The following is a 16,376-nucleotide window of genomic DNA, read 5'->3' as shown; positions in this document are numbered from 1 at the left end:
CTAGGGTCTGTACTATCACTAGTGCAATCTCTCAACAATGCTAATATATTTGGATCATATAACCATCCCTCAATGTGCGACGAAGAATCATGCCAAAGTTCCTATCTAGCGGAGAACATAAGAAGAAATTGTTGGTAGGGTACAAAACCACCTCGAAGCTATCCTTCTCGATTGATCTATCCCAAGTTTTTATTAAAATAACACCAAGTTATCCTTTCCGATCAATCTATCAAGAGTATGTACTAACATAACACCAAATAATTTCAGATTCATAATACTCAATCCAACACAAAGAACCTCAAAGAGTGCCCCAAGATTTCTACCGGAGAAACAAAGGCAAGAACATGCATCAATCCCTATGCATAGATTACCCCAATGTCACCTCGGGGATCCACGAGTTGAGTGACAAAACATTTATCAAGTGAATCAATATGATACCTCATTGTCACCATGGGAATTCATAGCAAGACATGCATAAGTGTTCTCAAATCCATATAACTATTCAATCCGATAAGAAAAAAATCTCAAAGGGAAAACTCAATTCACAACAAGATAGAGAGGGGAAAACACCATATGATCCAACTATATTAACAAAGCCAGCAATACATCAAGATCGTGACATCTCAAGAACACGGGAGAGAGAGAGAGAGATTAAACACATAGCTATTGGTACAAACCCTCAGCCCCAAGGGTGGACTACTCCATCCTCATCATGGCGGCCGCCGGGATGATGAAGAGGCCACCGGTGATGATTTCCCCCTCCGGCAGGGTGCCGGAACAGGGTCTAGATTGTGTTTTCGTGGCTACAGAGGCTTGCGCCGGTGAAACTTATGATATAGGGTTATTTCTGATGGTTTCCCTATTTATAGGAGTTTTTTGGCATTGGTGTAACACAAAGATGGGCCTCGAGGTGACCACAAGCCACCAGGGCATTTCTGGACCTCTGGCATGCCTTGGTGGGTTGTGCCCACCTCGTGGCTCTTCTGGACCTCCCACGAAGCTTCTAGTGCCTCTTTTGTTCCAAAGAAATCGTCAAAAAGTTTCATTGCATTTGGAGAACTTTTATTTCTGCACAAAAAACAGCACCACAGTAGTTCCGCTGAAAACAGCGTCAGTCTGGGTTAGTTCCATCCGAATCACATCAAAACCATATAAAATTGTTGTAACATGGCATGAATACTTCATAAATTATAGATACATTGGAGACGTATCAGCATTCCCAGGCTTAATTCGTACTCGTCCTCAAGTAGGTTAATGATAAAATAAATAATTTACGAAGTGTGAATGCTAGCATAGTGCATAAGTTTGATAAATGATAATTTCAATCACTTTTCCTAGCATCATAACGGCAACTCTTTCTCATAAAACTCATCATGATAAAGTAGCAATTGAAAACATATTTTTTGTTGTGCAAAGCTCCCTATCATATTCATCAAATAATCTTTCTTTTGTAGCATGGACATTTGGACTTGAATGATTCAAAGCAATAGTCTATAATTTGACATGAAGACATCAATACTCAAGCATACTAACAAGAAACCACGTCTTTCAAAATATCAACGCTAAAGAAAGCTATCCCTATCCCTTTATGCTCAATCATTGATCCATTCATGAAACACACTCGAATATTAGCTACATCCAATGCACAAGTTTGATCATAGTGCTCCCTAGTTGGTGCTTTATAAGAGAAGATGGAGACTCGGATACAAATTGCATAAAGTAAATAGATAGGCCCTTTGCAGAGGCAAGCAGAGATTTGTAGAGGTGCAAGAGCTCAAAGTTTAAATTTAGAGATACAAATATTTTGAGAGGCATACTTTTCCCGTCAACGAAGATGACTAAGAGTTCCCAATACTTTCCATGCTAGATATACCATAGGCGGTTCCCAAACATAAAATAAAGTTTATTCCTTTTTCCACTGTACTTTCACACTCCACGAATAGTTGTATCCACGGGTGCCGTCCATACCAACACTTTCCATGGAATTTCTTATTGACAACATAAAGTAAATTTCTTTTCCATTTCGAGACTAGGCATCCCTATTACCACCATACTCACGTCCAATCACAAGTGAATAGACGCTCAACTTGAGAATAACACATCTAGCATGAAAAATATTAGCCACCCCCTGCCACTTCATGAGCGGTACAAGCACACAAAAAGGAAATTCATTTTTAAAATTAGAGATGGAACATACAAATTTGCTTAGAACAGCACGAAAATACCGCATATAGGTAGGTATAGTTGACTCATATTGCAAAACTGGGTTTAAGGATTTTGGAAGCACAAGTAGTATCTCTACTTAGTCCAAGTGAAGGCTAGCAACTAGATTGAGAAGTAACCAACCAAGAAACAAAAATTCACATAAACGAGCATTGAGCATAACTAACACCGAATAATGCACCACAACTAGGATGTAATTTCATTGCATAACTATTGGCTTTCGTGCTTGCATAGGGAATCACAAACCTTAACACTAATATTCTTACTAAAGCATAACTACTCACCAACATGACTCATATATCACATCATCATATCTCAAAACTATTACAAAGAGTCAAGTTTATTTTTTCCAATGATCTTCATGATATTCAATTCATTCAAAAAATTACTCATAGGATATAAGTGAAGATCAAGCAAGTAGTTAAGTAGATAGATAGCTATTTGAGGACTCGCTTATTTATAACTTTCAGATCTAAGTGTTTTATTAAAACAGCAAGAAAAAAACTAAATGGCATTCCAAGAATAGCACAACCCATGTGAAGAAGCAAAAACTTTCGCTCAACCGATACTAACCGATAGTTGTTGATGAAGAAAGGTCGGATGCCTACTAGGGCATCCCCAAGCTTAGATGCTTGAGAGTTATTGAAATATTGACTTGGTATGCCTTGGGCATCCCCAAGCTTTAGATTTTGTGTCTCCTTAATTCCTTTTATATCATGGTTTCCCTAAATCTTAAAAACTTCATCCACATAAAACTCAACAGGAACTTGTGAGATAAGTTAGTATAAATCGATGCAAAACCTTATCATTCTCTACTATAGCAAATAACTAAAATTATTATTCAACATTGCATACAAAATTCCTTTGCATATTTAATACTCCTATCCTCAAATAGAATCATTAAACAAGCAAACATATGCAAACAACGCAAACATAACAGCAATCGGCCAAAACAAGATAGTCTATAAAGGAAGCAAGAATATCAATACTTCTTTAACTCCAAAAATTCTGAAAATTTACCACACTATAGAAAATTTATCATATCTTATTGTGCAAAAATTTCAACATTTTTTAACATTCTGACTTATTTCAAGAATTCACACACTAGCGTTCAACTTTCTGTTTTCAAACAACAACTCAAATACTTGCAAAATAAGCATGGTGAAGGATACTCATGAACTTCTATAGAAATAAAGGATGCAAAACATTATTCTAAATAACAGCGAGCATATACTAATAAAATAAAATGATGCTCCAAGCAAAACTCATATCATGTGACGAATAAAAATATAGCTCCAAGTGAGGTTACCTATAATGTTGAAGACAAAAGAGGGGATGCCTTCCGGGGCATCCCCAAGCTTAGTTGCTTGGATTTTACTTTAATATTACCTTGGGGGTGCCTTAGGCATCCCCAATCTTAGGGGTTTGTCACTCCTTACTCTCCTCATATCGACATCTCACCTAGAACTTGAAAACTTCAATCACACAAAACTTACGGAACTTCGTGAGATGGGTTAGTATGATAAAGACAAATCATTCACTTTAGTACTGTGAAAGACAAGATTCATAATTATTCTCACACAACGCCTACTGTACCTTATAATTTACACAATTTATATCACTTAATATAACCTATGGAAACACTAAAACAAGCAAACTATGCATTGAAAACGGGATCTGTCAAAAACAGAACAGTCTGTAGTAATCTGAACTTTAACCATACTCCTGTAACTCCAAAAATTAGGAAAATGTAGGTAATTTATATATCAATCATCTTAAAAATTCAAATCAAAAGCATGTTCCAGTGAATTTTCAAAATTCCTGGACTGAGCGCAAAAGTTTAGGTTTCTGCACAGAATCAAGTCAACTATCATCCATACTATCCCAAAGGCTTTACTTGGCACTTTATTGAAACGAAAGAAATAAAACATGATTACTATATTAGCCTAATCATGTGAACACAAAAAATAGTAGCTAAAAGTGTTGTGTTATCTCCCAATAAGCGCTTTTCTTTAATGCCTTTTAGCTAGGCATGATGATTTCAATGATGCTCGCATAAAAGATAAGAATTGAAACATAAAGAGAGCATCATGAATCACATGACAAGCACATTTAAGCCTAACCCACTTCCTATGCATAGGGATTTTGTGAGCAAATAATTTATGGGAGCAAGAATCAACTAGCATATGAAGGCAAAACAGGTGCAACTTCAAAACCTTCAACATAAAGAGAGGAAACCTGATATTAGTGAGAAGTCTACAAGCATATGTTCCTCTCCCATAATAATTTTTAGTAGCACCGTGAATGAATTTAACAATATAAATATCACATAAAGCATTCTTTTCATGATCCACAAGCATAGAAATTTTATTACTCTCCACATAATCAAATTTATTCTCATGGATAGTAGTGGGAACAAACTCAACAAAATAACTATCATGGGATTGAAAATTAAAATCATGATGACAAGTTTCATGGTTATCATTATTCTTTATAACATACATATCATCACCATAATCATCATAAATAGCAAATTTTTTGTCATAATCAATTGAAACCTCTTCCAAAATAGTGGATTCATCACTAAATAAAGTAATGACCTCTCCAAATCCACTTTCATAATTATTACAATAAGATTCAATATAATCATCATAAATAGGAGGCATACTTTCATCATAATAATTTTTCTCATGAAAACTTGGGGGAGTAAAAATATCATCTTCATCAAATAGAGCATGCCCAAGCTTTTCGCTTTGCATATCGTTAGCATCACGGATATTCAAAGGGTTCATACCAACATCATTGCAATCATGCTCATCATTCAAAGATTTTCTTTCAAACATTTTATAGAATTATTCTTCTATCAATTGAGCACAATTTTCCTTTCCATCATTTTAAAGATGAATAATATGATGCAACCTCAATTCCATTTTTTGTAGTTTTCTTTTTATAAAAAAAACTAGTGATAATAGAAGGAACTAAAAGATTCAATTGCAAGATCTAAAGATATACCTTCATGCACTCACCTCCCTGGCAACGGCGCCAGAAAAGAGCTTGATGTCTACTACACAACTTGTTCTTGTAGACTCGTGTTGGGCCTCCAAGCGCAGAGTTTTGTAGGACAGTAGCAATTTTCCCTCAAGTGGAGGACCTAAGGTTTATCGATCCGTGGGAGGTGTAGGATTAAAATGGTATCTCTCAAACAACCCTGCAACCAAATAACAAAAAGTCTCTTGTGTCCCTAACACACCAAATACAATGGTAATTTGTATAGGTGCACTAGTTCGGCGAAGAGATGGTGATACAAGTGTAGTAATGATAGTAGATATTTATTTTTGTAATAGGAACAATAAAAAACAGCAAGGTAGCAATTGATAAAATGAAGCACAAACGGTATTGCAATGCTTGAAAATGAGGCCTAGGGTCTGTACTGTCACTAGTACAATCTCTCAACAATGCTAATATAATTGGATCATATAACCATCCCCCAACGTGCGATGAAGAATCAGTCCAAAGTTCCTATCTAGAGGAGAACATAAGAAAAAAATTCTTGGTAGGGTACGAAACCACCTCGAAGCTATCCTTCCCGATCGACCTATCCAGAGTTCGTCCTAAAACAACAACAAGTTATCCTTTATGATCGATTTATCAAGAGTTCGTACAAAGATAAAACCAAATAATTTGAGATTCATAATACTCAAGCCAACACAAAGAACCCCAAAGAGTGCCCCTAGATTGCTACCGGAGAAACAAAGACAAGAACGTGCATCAACCCCTATGCATAGATTACCCTGATACGTCTCCAACGTATCTATAATTTTTGATTGTTCCATGTTGTTATATTAACAATCTTGGATGTTTTATAATCATTTTATAGTAATTTATATCATTGTTTGGTACTAACCTATTGACATAGTACCAAGTGCCAGTTGCTATTTTCTACATGTTTTTTACATCGCAAGAAATCAATATCAAACGGAGTCCAAACGCAACGGAACTTTAAGGAGATTTTTTTGGACCAGAAGGAACATAATGGGCCCTGGCTGCGCCTGGGGGTGCTCTGAGGAGAGCACAACCCACTAGGGCGCGCCAGGAGGCCGAGGCGCGCCCTGGTGGGTTGTGCCCACCTCGGGTGCCCCCCGGACCGCCTCTCTGCTCTATAAATATCCCAATATTCCCAAAACCCTAGGGGAGTCGACGAAATATTAATACAGCTGTCGTAGAGTCCAAAACCACTAGATCCAATCTAGACACCATCTCGGATGGGGTTCACCACCCCCATTGGTGCCTCTCCGATGATGCGTGAGTAGTTCTTTGTAGTCCTTCGGGTCCGTAGTTAGTAGCTAGATGGCTTCCTCTCTCTCTCTCTCTCTCTCTCTCTCTCTCTCTCTCTTGATTCTCAATACAACGGTCTCTTGGAGATCCATAGATGTAACTCTTTTGTGGTGTGTTTGTTGGGATCGATGAACTTCGAGTTTATGATCAGATCTATCTTTTTAAATCCATGAAAGTTATTTGAGTTTCTTTGATCTCTTATATGCATGATTTCTTATAGCCCCGTATTTCTTCTCTGATATTTGGGTTTTGTTTGGCCAAATTGGTCTATTTATCTTGCAATGGGAAGAGGTGCTTTGTAGTGGGTTCGATCTTATGGTGATTGATCCTAGTGACAAAAGGGGAACCGACACGTATGTATCGTTGCTACTAAAGATAAAACGATGGGGTCTATCTCTACATAGATAGATCTTGTCTACATCATGTCATCATTCTTATAGCATTACTTCGTTTATCCATGAACTTAATACACTAGATGCATGCTGGATAGCGGTTGATGTGTGGAGTAATAGTAGTAGATGCAGGCAGGAGTCGGTCTACTAATCTTGGACGTGATGCCTTTATAATGATCATTGCTTGGATATCGTCATGATTATTTGAAGTTCTATCAATTGCCCAACAGTAATTTTTTCACCCACCATTTTCTATTTTTCTCAAGAGAAGCCAGTAGTGAACCCTACGCCCCCCAGGTCTCTTTCTCATATATTTGCCTTTGCGTTCTAGTTTTCCTTTGCTTTTATTTTCAGATCTATTAAACCAAAAATACAAAAATACCTTGCTGCAATTTATTCTTATTTATTTTATTTGGCGTTCGATCTATCAATCTATTACAACTTTCTCCCATCCACGCACCAATTTCTGGCGCCGTTACCCAAAATGGATTGACAACCCCTTTAACACGTAGGGTTGCGAGTGGTTGTTATTTGTGTGCAGGGGCTGTTTATGTTGTGTTGCTTGGTTCTCCTATGGTTCGATAACCTTGGTTTCACATCTGAGGGAAATACCTACCGTTGTTGTCTTGCATCATCCCTTCCTCTTTGGGGAAATACCGACGTAGCTTCAAGCCGCATCAAAAGGAATTTCTCGCGTCGTTGCCGGGGAGGATCTTTAACATATACCAGGTTCCTAATCACAAATATCATCTCCTTGCAATTTACATTATTTTCCATTTGCCTCTCATTTTCCTCTCCCCACTTCACAAAAATTTGCCGTTTTATTTGCCCCTCTTTTTCCGTTCGTCATTTTCTTGCCGGATCAGTTTTTGTGTGCAATTTTGTTTGCCGTTATTATCGTAATGGATAGTTCTTCCTCCATTGCGTGCACTCCCGAGAACAAGGTTCTCAACTTTAAACAAAGAGGAGGAGAAAATTTCAAAGATGCTTGGTATAGAATTTGCAATGCTCATAATAGACCTATATGTAAGCAATCTACTATTGTTCTTCTTCGTTGCTTTTATTTGGGCATCACCACTTGGTATATATTCATCCTAGATACGATTACTAGTGGAAATTTCTTGATGTGTCCCTCTCTTGATGCTTCTAATGCTATGGGAAATTTAGTGGGGTCACCACCCCTTATGATTAATGAAACAACTTTGACTCTTCAGCATGTTATGGAAAGATTAGATCCTATTGAAAAGAAAACGCTTACTGAAGAGCATATTGAAAATTTGGATAAAAAGATGCATATTTTTTCTACTAAGATTGGGTCAAAAGTGGGAGAAGTTTTTAAGTTGTTAAAGGGAAAGGGGACCGTAATTCATGAAAGAATTTAAGAAAGTCTGTCTCGGATTGATAAATTAGAAGAAATCTTTAGTAATTTGAGCATGGCTTTTGCTTTTGCTAAAACTATTGAAAAAACTCCCGTAAAGATTGCCAAGACTACTCCAGTTACTAAGAACAAGGGTGCAACTTCTAATAGTAAAGAGGATCTTAAGATGATTAGCATTCACCTAGATTTTGTCGAAGTTATAAGAGATCCCTTTGGTAAGAATGAATTCTTTAAAATTGTTCCTAGGAGTATTGTAATTGAAAATATTTGTGCTAAATCTTTGAAGAACTATAAGTGTTTGATTCAAGAGTTGAACAAAGATGACAAAACTTAGATCCTTGCTTTATGCCTAGCTAAGGGCGTAAAACTATAGCGCTTGTTGGGAGGCCACCCAATGAATAAAATTTACTTTTACTTTTTACTTCCTGTTTTTGAGTGTTTGCACAATTATGCTACTGTTATGATTGTGCTTTTTATGTTTTTATTAGTGTTTCTGCCAAGTAAAGCTTTAGGATCTTCTTGGGTGATAGTTCTTTGATCTTGCTGAAAAAACAGAAACTTTTGCACTCGCGAAAATAATTCTCATTTTTAACAAGAGAGAGAAAAATACCCATTCCTCTTGAAGTAGATGAATATACAGATTGCTTAGGCCGTCCTATTTTTTCAGAATTTTTGGAGTTACAGAATTATTCGAAATAGTCAGATTGCTACAGACTGTTATGTTTTGATAGATTCTGTTTTCTTTGTGTTGTGTGCTTGTTTTGATGGATCTATTGTTTTCTTTGATGAGTTTTTGCCATAGAAAAGTTGAAATATAGTAGATATAATGCAAGAACAACATATGAATTGGTTTGATACAACACTTATAGTAGTGATTTATTTTCTTATATTAACGGATCTCACGAAGGTTTTGTTGAGTTTTGTGTGATTGAAGTTTTCAAGTTTTGGGTTATCTTACGATGGATGAAGGAATAAGGAGTAGAAGAGCCTAAGCTTGGGGATGCCCCAGCATCCCAAGCTATTATCCAAAAATGAGCAACCAACTAAGCTTGGGTATGCCCCCGGGTGGCATCCCCTCTTTCTTCTAACGACCATTGGTATTTTACTCGAAGCTATATTTGTTTTACTTGGAGTGTCTTGTGTGATATGAGTTTTTACTTGTTTTATTTTGTGTTTTAAGTCTTGATCCCTTGCTGGACACACCTATTTGAGAGATCCAAAATTATGTCATGACTTGTTAGAATTGCTCTCTTTGCTTCACTTAAAATTTTATGAGCTATGGACTTGCTCTAGTGCCTCACTTATATATTTTTGAGCACGGTGTGCTTTAGTATTTTTGAAGAAATGCTCTCTTGCTTCACTTAGATTTATTTGAGAGTTAGTAAAATTTTCAAGAAATTATCTCTTGCTCTACTTAAATTAATTTGAGAGAAAGAAAGAAACATTATGCTCATGATCTTCACTTATATTTCTTTGAGCTTATGAAAAGCAACACATGAAAATTAGTCCAAAGTGATAGATATCCAAGAAGGATATAATAAAAACTTTCATGAAGATCATTGGACAAAATAAACTTGATTCTTAGTAATAGTTTTGAGGTATGATGATTTGATATGTGAGTTATGTTGATGAGTAATTATGCTTTATTAAGAATATTGGTGTTAAGGTTTGTGATTCCCTATGCAAGCACGAAAGTCAATAGTCATGCAATGAAATTATATCCTACTTGTGGTGCATTATTCGGTGTTACTTATGCTTAATGCTTGCTTATGAGATTATCCGTTTCTTGGTTGGTCGCTTCTCAATCTTTTGCTAGCCTTCATTTTGCACTAAGTATGATCTCTACTTGTGCATCCAAAATCCATTAAACCAATTTTGCCACATGAGTCCACTATATCTACCTATATGCGGTATTCTTTTGCCGTTCTAAGCAAATTTGCATGTGCCATCTCTAATTTTCAAAATAAACTTCTCTTTTGTGTGTTCGTTTCGCTCGCGGAGCGGTGAGGGGTGGCTAATATTTTCCATGCTAGATGTGTTATTCTCACGATGAGTGTTTATTCACTTGTCATTGCACGAGAGTAAGGCAAAGGTATTAGGGATGCCCATCCCGAAATGAAAAATGAATTTACTTTATGTTGTCAAGTAATAAATTCCTTGGAAAGTGTTGGTATGGAGCTGTGGATATGGCTAGCCATGGAAAGTGAAAGTATGGTGGAAAAAGGAATAAACTTTATTTTCTGTTTAGGAACCGCCTATGATATATCTAGCATGGAAAGTGTTGGGAACTCTAAGTCATTTTCGTTGGTGGGATGGATACACCTCCCAAAATGTTTTTATCTCTAAGTTTTTCGCTTTGAGCTCTGGCACCTCTACAAATCCATATTTCCCTCTGCGAAGGGCCTTTCTTTTACTTCATGCATTTTTTGTTTTTGAATTTGTGTCTCCATCTTCTCTTATAAAAGCACCAACTAGGAGGCAATATGATCGTACATTACTGTAGGATGGTCCAAACGCGACACTACGATCAGAGACCCTTCGACGAAACTGTGTGCGATGCCATAATCGCAAACGATGGTGTAAAAACTATCAAAAAGGTGCAAAACGTTTGTGATGACAGATGCATCAAACATAGTTCAGATTTTAGTTGCGTGTGCGATGCAGGGCATACAGTTCAGTTCAATTAACTGTTTGGGATGAGGAGGAAAAAAAGAAACGGGCAGCCAGATGAAGGCGTGTGCGATATATAGCATACGGTTCACTAGGATGAACTTTGTGTGATTAGGCAACACAATGGAAACGGTTCAACTGAACAAGATGTGTGTGATACGCGGCAAACATGTTCGTAATCAGAAATGTGTGCGAAGACCAATAATAACACAGACGATTGCTGCTAATAAGCCGTGTGATTTGCTCTGTCTACAGTAGAATAACATGTATGTATATATATATAACTGAAATAAACATCCAATTACATAAGTGACTATACGGATCATTCGCACACACCTCAATATACAATCGCATGCATTCTAAAGTAGGAGAAATGATCTTCTAGTCATCTACTTCTTGTGACGCTCCCTCCACTGCTATGTGGCTCGATCCCTCATCTGGGTCAGGAAGAAGACAGTTCCTCATGTCAACGATTTGCCTGTACATTTTGTAGCTTGTGTACGCGTCCATGGCCGTGTACTTGACATGTTGTTCATCCAGTCTCTCATGCCACACACTGTGCCAGGCGTTCCTGTCCTTATTGCTCTCATTCTTCATCTTCATGTAGTAGGGGTCGATCATGGCCGAGGCGAGGTCAACCAGGGAGTTCAGTTTGTTTTTTTCGCTGCCCAAGACCTTGTAGTGGCACTATATGTTGACAAGATTCGGGCATTTCAAGCCCGAAACCTTGAGCGCTTTCATATCGTTGGTGGTGTCCACCGCAGCAAAACTGTAGTCGGAGCTATTGATAAACCTGGAGAAACGCTCGCAAGGCATTGTGGCCAGGTAGTAGTGGTAGACAAGGATGTCATGTCGCACGCACAACTGGGCGATGACAACCTTCTAATCGTGCCCGACACGACCCATGGTGTACTTGAGGTCGAACCCGACCACTTGGTACTTGTCCTCGGCAAGGAACTGCTCCATTGGATGGAGCTCTCCACCGAGACCGGATCGTTCGTGTACACCACCGAGAGAGCCTTCCCCCTCATGTGGGTGTCCATGACGTGTTGCATGGTGAACTGCCCGTTGTCGTCGTCGGCCGCTAGGAGCACCATTGGAGCCACGGGGAGCGCCATTGGAACCGCTGGATGTTCTCTCTGTATGTGTCCTCGTGGGTGTGCTTATCGTGTCGTGTGAGATGCAAGATGAAGGTAAATGGCCGCATGAATAAAAGGGGGACAGGCGGCGTGGATTCTCGGCGCATCCGCATGGCATTTTTTGCAGCGGGTAACTGCATCGTCGTGCTGCGCCCGGCGCAACAGCATGCACACGGACGTGCGTGATCGTGCGCCGGCACCAAACACTGGCAGCGCGTGTGGAGGGACGAGGGCAGACCACCCGGAGGGACGCGAGAGCAGAGCGCGCATGGCGGGATGCGAGCAGAGCGCGTCACAGCCGCTTGAACCGCAAGCAACCACACACATAGAGCAGTTGAACACACAGTAAATGGTCGCCTACAAGCCGATCGACAATTGCGTCGCTGCATAGAGAGCGGCCGTGTGCTACCACCTCCATCTAGTCTATAGTCCCCTTTATATTCTGTGCCATACTTTGCCCTCAAATTTAACCAACAAAATGTTAATACATGTTATAAAAATTATATAATTGGAACTATGTTCAAATACAAATCCAACTATGTAATCTTTGGCGACATGCATTCGTATTTTATTAGTTAAATCATACTTATAAACCACGACGGGGGTATAGTAGGTAATTAAATTGCAAATGTTTTTTTATTAACCGTATGTGTGCATGGCCTTTCATCCTCCTCTCGCACGTCTTGTCACCCCGCTGCCGCAGACGGCTTACAGCGCAAGCTTGCGCAGCGCGCGAGGGCGTTCTTTTTGCCAAACTGTGGCGCCAATGAATCGTCGGTGAGCCCGTTCCCGCGCGACCTCGCATGTTCCCGCGCAATCTTCCGCCTGACTTGGTGAAATCCCCCAAAATCCCAATGCTTACCGGCCTGCTATAAAAACCCTCATGGTCGGCGAGTCCTGCATCACATTTTCCCTCCCTCCCTGTAGCTTATCTCGTCTGCTTCTCCCACAATCGCCAATGGCACCGGTCCGTCGTCATTGCTCAGCCACTCTGCCATCATTAGAGGACAGCTCCAGCTGGGAGGCTAGACCGCGGCAGCGACGCAGTCCCCGGCGTAGTGTAGTGCGCGTGGCATCCCTGTTGGGTGTGCGCGGAACACCCACCACACGCTCCGCCGTCGGTGCCTGTCGGCAGCTGTTGCTGGCCGCCGTTGCCACCACACCACCGTCGAAAGCCAGGGCCATCACCTGCTCCACTGTCGCGGCCCGAAGGCGGGAGGTGGCCGTCGTGGCTGGCACCCCACTGCCGGCCACCGTGGCCATCACCCGCTCCACCATCGGGGCCCGAAGGCAGGAGGTGGTGGTCGTGGCCAGCACCCCATCGTCAGCCGCCGTGGACGCCAACCCACCGTCAACCGCCGAGGTCATCACCCGCTCCACCACTGCCGCCCGAAGGTGGGAGGCGCGGGTGGATACCCGCACGTGCGTCAGCGACCTTGCGCGCTACACCGAGTTCCCGCAGGAGGAGGAGGAGCGCCTCGTCGAGCACGTAAAGAGCCTTACCGCCGCCATGGCCGCGACACATTCCGCCTCAGAGGCGAGGAATTAGGAGATCTACTTGGAGAACCACCGTTTCGAGAGGGGTCATCTGGAGCGGCAGAGGGCGTTCGAGGTGAGCGTCGCTGAAGCTGCAACAGTGGCAGGCACCATATTGCGGTTGCCCAGCTCATTGGTAGGCTCCTCTTCCTCTGCCTCTTACTAAGCGCTCAGCAGAGGAGAGGCAGCCGGAAGTAGTACAAAGCCCCTCCGCAGTAGTAGTAGTATTTAGGGGTTATTTTGTTCAGCTCACCTAGCTATATATGTGGTGGAACTGTACAATGTACTTAAAATTAGCTAGTATATATAGTTGAACTAGATATTTCAGTATGTGGTTGGCAACAATTGGGGAAAAGTTTGGTCGGTTCAGCTGTCGAGTTGAACTGTTTGTATAAATTAAGAACGACTGCTTAATCTATGAATGAAATCTATGATTAATTACTAAATTTTAGTTGCAAAAATTAGATACTGCCAGTGATTTTTAGCTTCATATTTTGACAAATCGCAGTGTTACAATGTTTACAAATGGCAATGTTACTAGATCGACAAATGTCAATCTTTCCAGTTTGACGAATGGTAACATACCCAATATGACAGATGCAAATCGCACCAAATTATTTGTAAGTGGTTGCACACGGGTCATCCAAAAGAATCGTTTGCGTTGAAGAGATGCACAAATCCTGCTCCTCAGTTTGCATCATGTCGTCCCCGGGTCGACGGGCGAGGTGCGGGAGGATGGCAGCTGGAGGCGCTGAGAGGTAGCATTCGACGACGGCGTCCCATGCCGCTGAGGGGGGTGCGCGCACGGAGAGGAAGGCAGGCAGCCATGGAAATCAAAGGGCTCGTTTCCTAGTGAGCCTACGCAGCGTACAACTCACATGCTTCCCGGTGAGCCTGCGCACTCGAGGACAGCTTGCACACCTCTTGGTCAACCTGCACACTGGACTGCACTCGCACGCCTTCTGTTCAGTCAAGGTCAAGTAGCTGTCCGCACGACACCCCCTACAGCCATTAAAAACCAAGACACATGCCATCACGTGAATGGTTAACAGAACGCACATGGTTTGCTTTATACAAATGTTTGAGATATTAAAGTGGCAGCTATTTTTTTTAAATGCCTTCGTTGGCTGTCATTATTCGAGTGCGCCTTCTTTCAAAATGGACACAAAAAATACCACAGCATGTCGGGTGCCATTCCATCAGAGAATGCCAGGTTTCATGAATTTCACCCGAGTTTTGGATTTACTAGAATTTAAAAATAAAGTATGTCAACGTTTTTTCGGCAATCAACGGTGCCCTGGTGTTTGAATTCCATTCCCATTTCTTGCATGGGACCTAGGCATGCACCCAAGGACACATATTTGAATTTTTTTCAACCAATTTATATGCACTGGAGCATGTGCATGTAGTTCAAATTTGAATTATGCACATAAATGCATTGAAAACTCAGTTAATGCATAAAATGTCCAAACGAACCCCGAAAAATCACAAAAATTGACACAACAGTCCTATTGTTCTATGTTGACATGAGAAAAAAATTGAAAGCAATAAGAGGCAATGGATATCGTTTTGTCCCCAAAGGTGGGACGTTCCCTACTGAAACCATCATGTTTGTTGTGAGAAGCTCTGGTTTGTGAGAAGCATATACCCAAACCTGCCCCAAATGGGACAAAAAATTTATCACGGCATGTTGATGCCGCTCCATGATAGCATGCCAAGTTTCATGAATTTTAGACGAGTTTTGGATTTACTAGAATTTAAAAAACAGGCATCTCAATGTTTTGCCGGCAATCAACAATGCCCTCGTGTTTGAAATTCATTACCATTTCTTGCATGGGACCTAAGCTTGCACCCAAGGAGACAGATTTGATTTTTCAACCAATTTATATGCACTGGAGCATGTGCATGTAGTTCAAATTTGAATTATGCACATAAATGCATTGAAAACTCAGTTAATGCATAAAAATGTCCAAACGAACCCTGAAAAATCACAAAAATTGACACAACTCTCCTGTTGTTCTATGTTGACACAAGAAAATTTTTGGAAGCAATAAGAGGCAATGGATATCGTTTCGTCCCCAAAGGTGGGACGTTCCCTACCGAAACCATCATGATTGTTGTGAGAAGGTCTAGTTTGTGAGATGCATATACCCAAACCTGCCCCAAATTGGACAAAAAATTTACCACGGCATCTTGATGCTGCTCCATAATAGAATGCCAAGTTTCATGAATTTCAGACGAGTGTTGGATTTACTAGAATTTAAAAATAAAATATCTCAACATTTTGTCGGCAATCAACGGTGCCTTGGTGTTTGAAATTGATTCCCATTTCTTGCATAGGACCTAAGCATGCACCCAAGGACACATATTTGATTTTTCAACCAATTTATATGCACTGGAGCATGTGCATGTAGTTCAAATTTTGAATTATCCACATCAATGCATTGAAAACTCAGTTAATGCATAAAAATGTCGAAACGAACCCCAAAAAATCACAAAAATTGACACAACACTCCTATTGTTCTATGTTGACACGAGAAAAAAATTTGAAAGCAATAAGAAGCAATGGATATCATTTCGTCCCCAAAGGTGGGACGTTCCCTACCGAAACCATCATGCTTGTTGTGAGAAGCTCTGGTTTGTGAGAAGCATATACCCAAACCTGCCCCAAATGTGACAAAATATTTACCATGGCATGTTGAT

This window comes from Triticum dicoccoides, chromosome 3A, assembly GCF_002162155.2.
Source record: "Triticum dicoccoides isolate Atlit2015 ecotype Zavitan chromosome 3A, WEW_v2.0, whole genome shotgun sequence".
NCBI lineage: Eukaryota > Viridiplantae > Streptophyta > Magnoliopsida > Poales > Poaceae > Triticum > Triticum dicoccoides.
The sequence above is the reverse complement of the archived record's forward strand: the minus strand, read 5'-3'. Positions refer to the sequence as shown.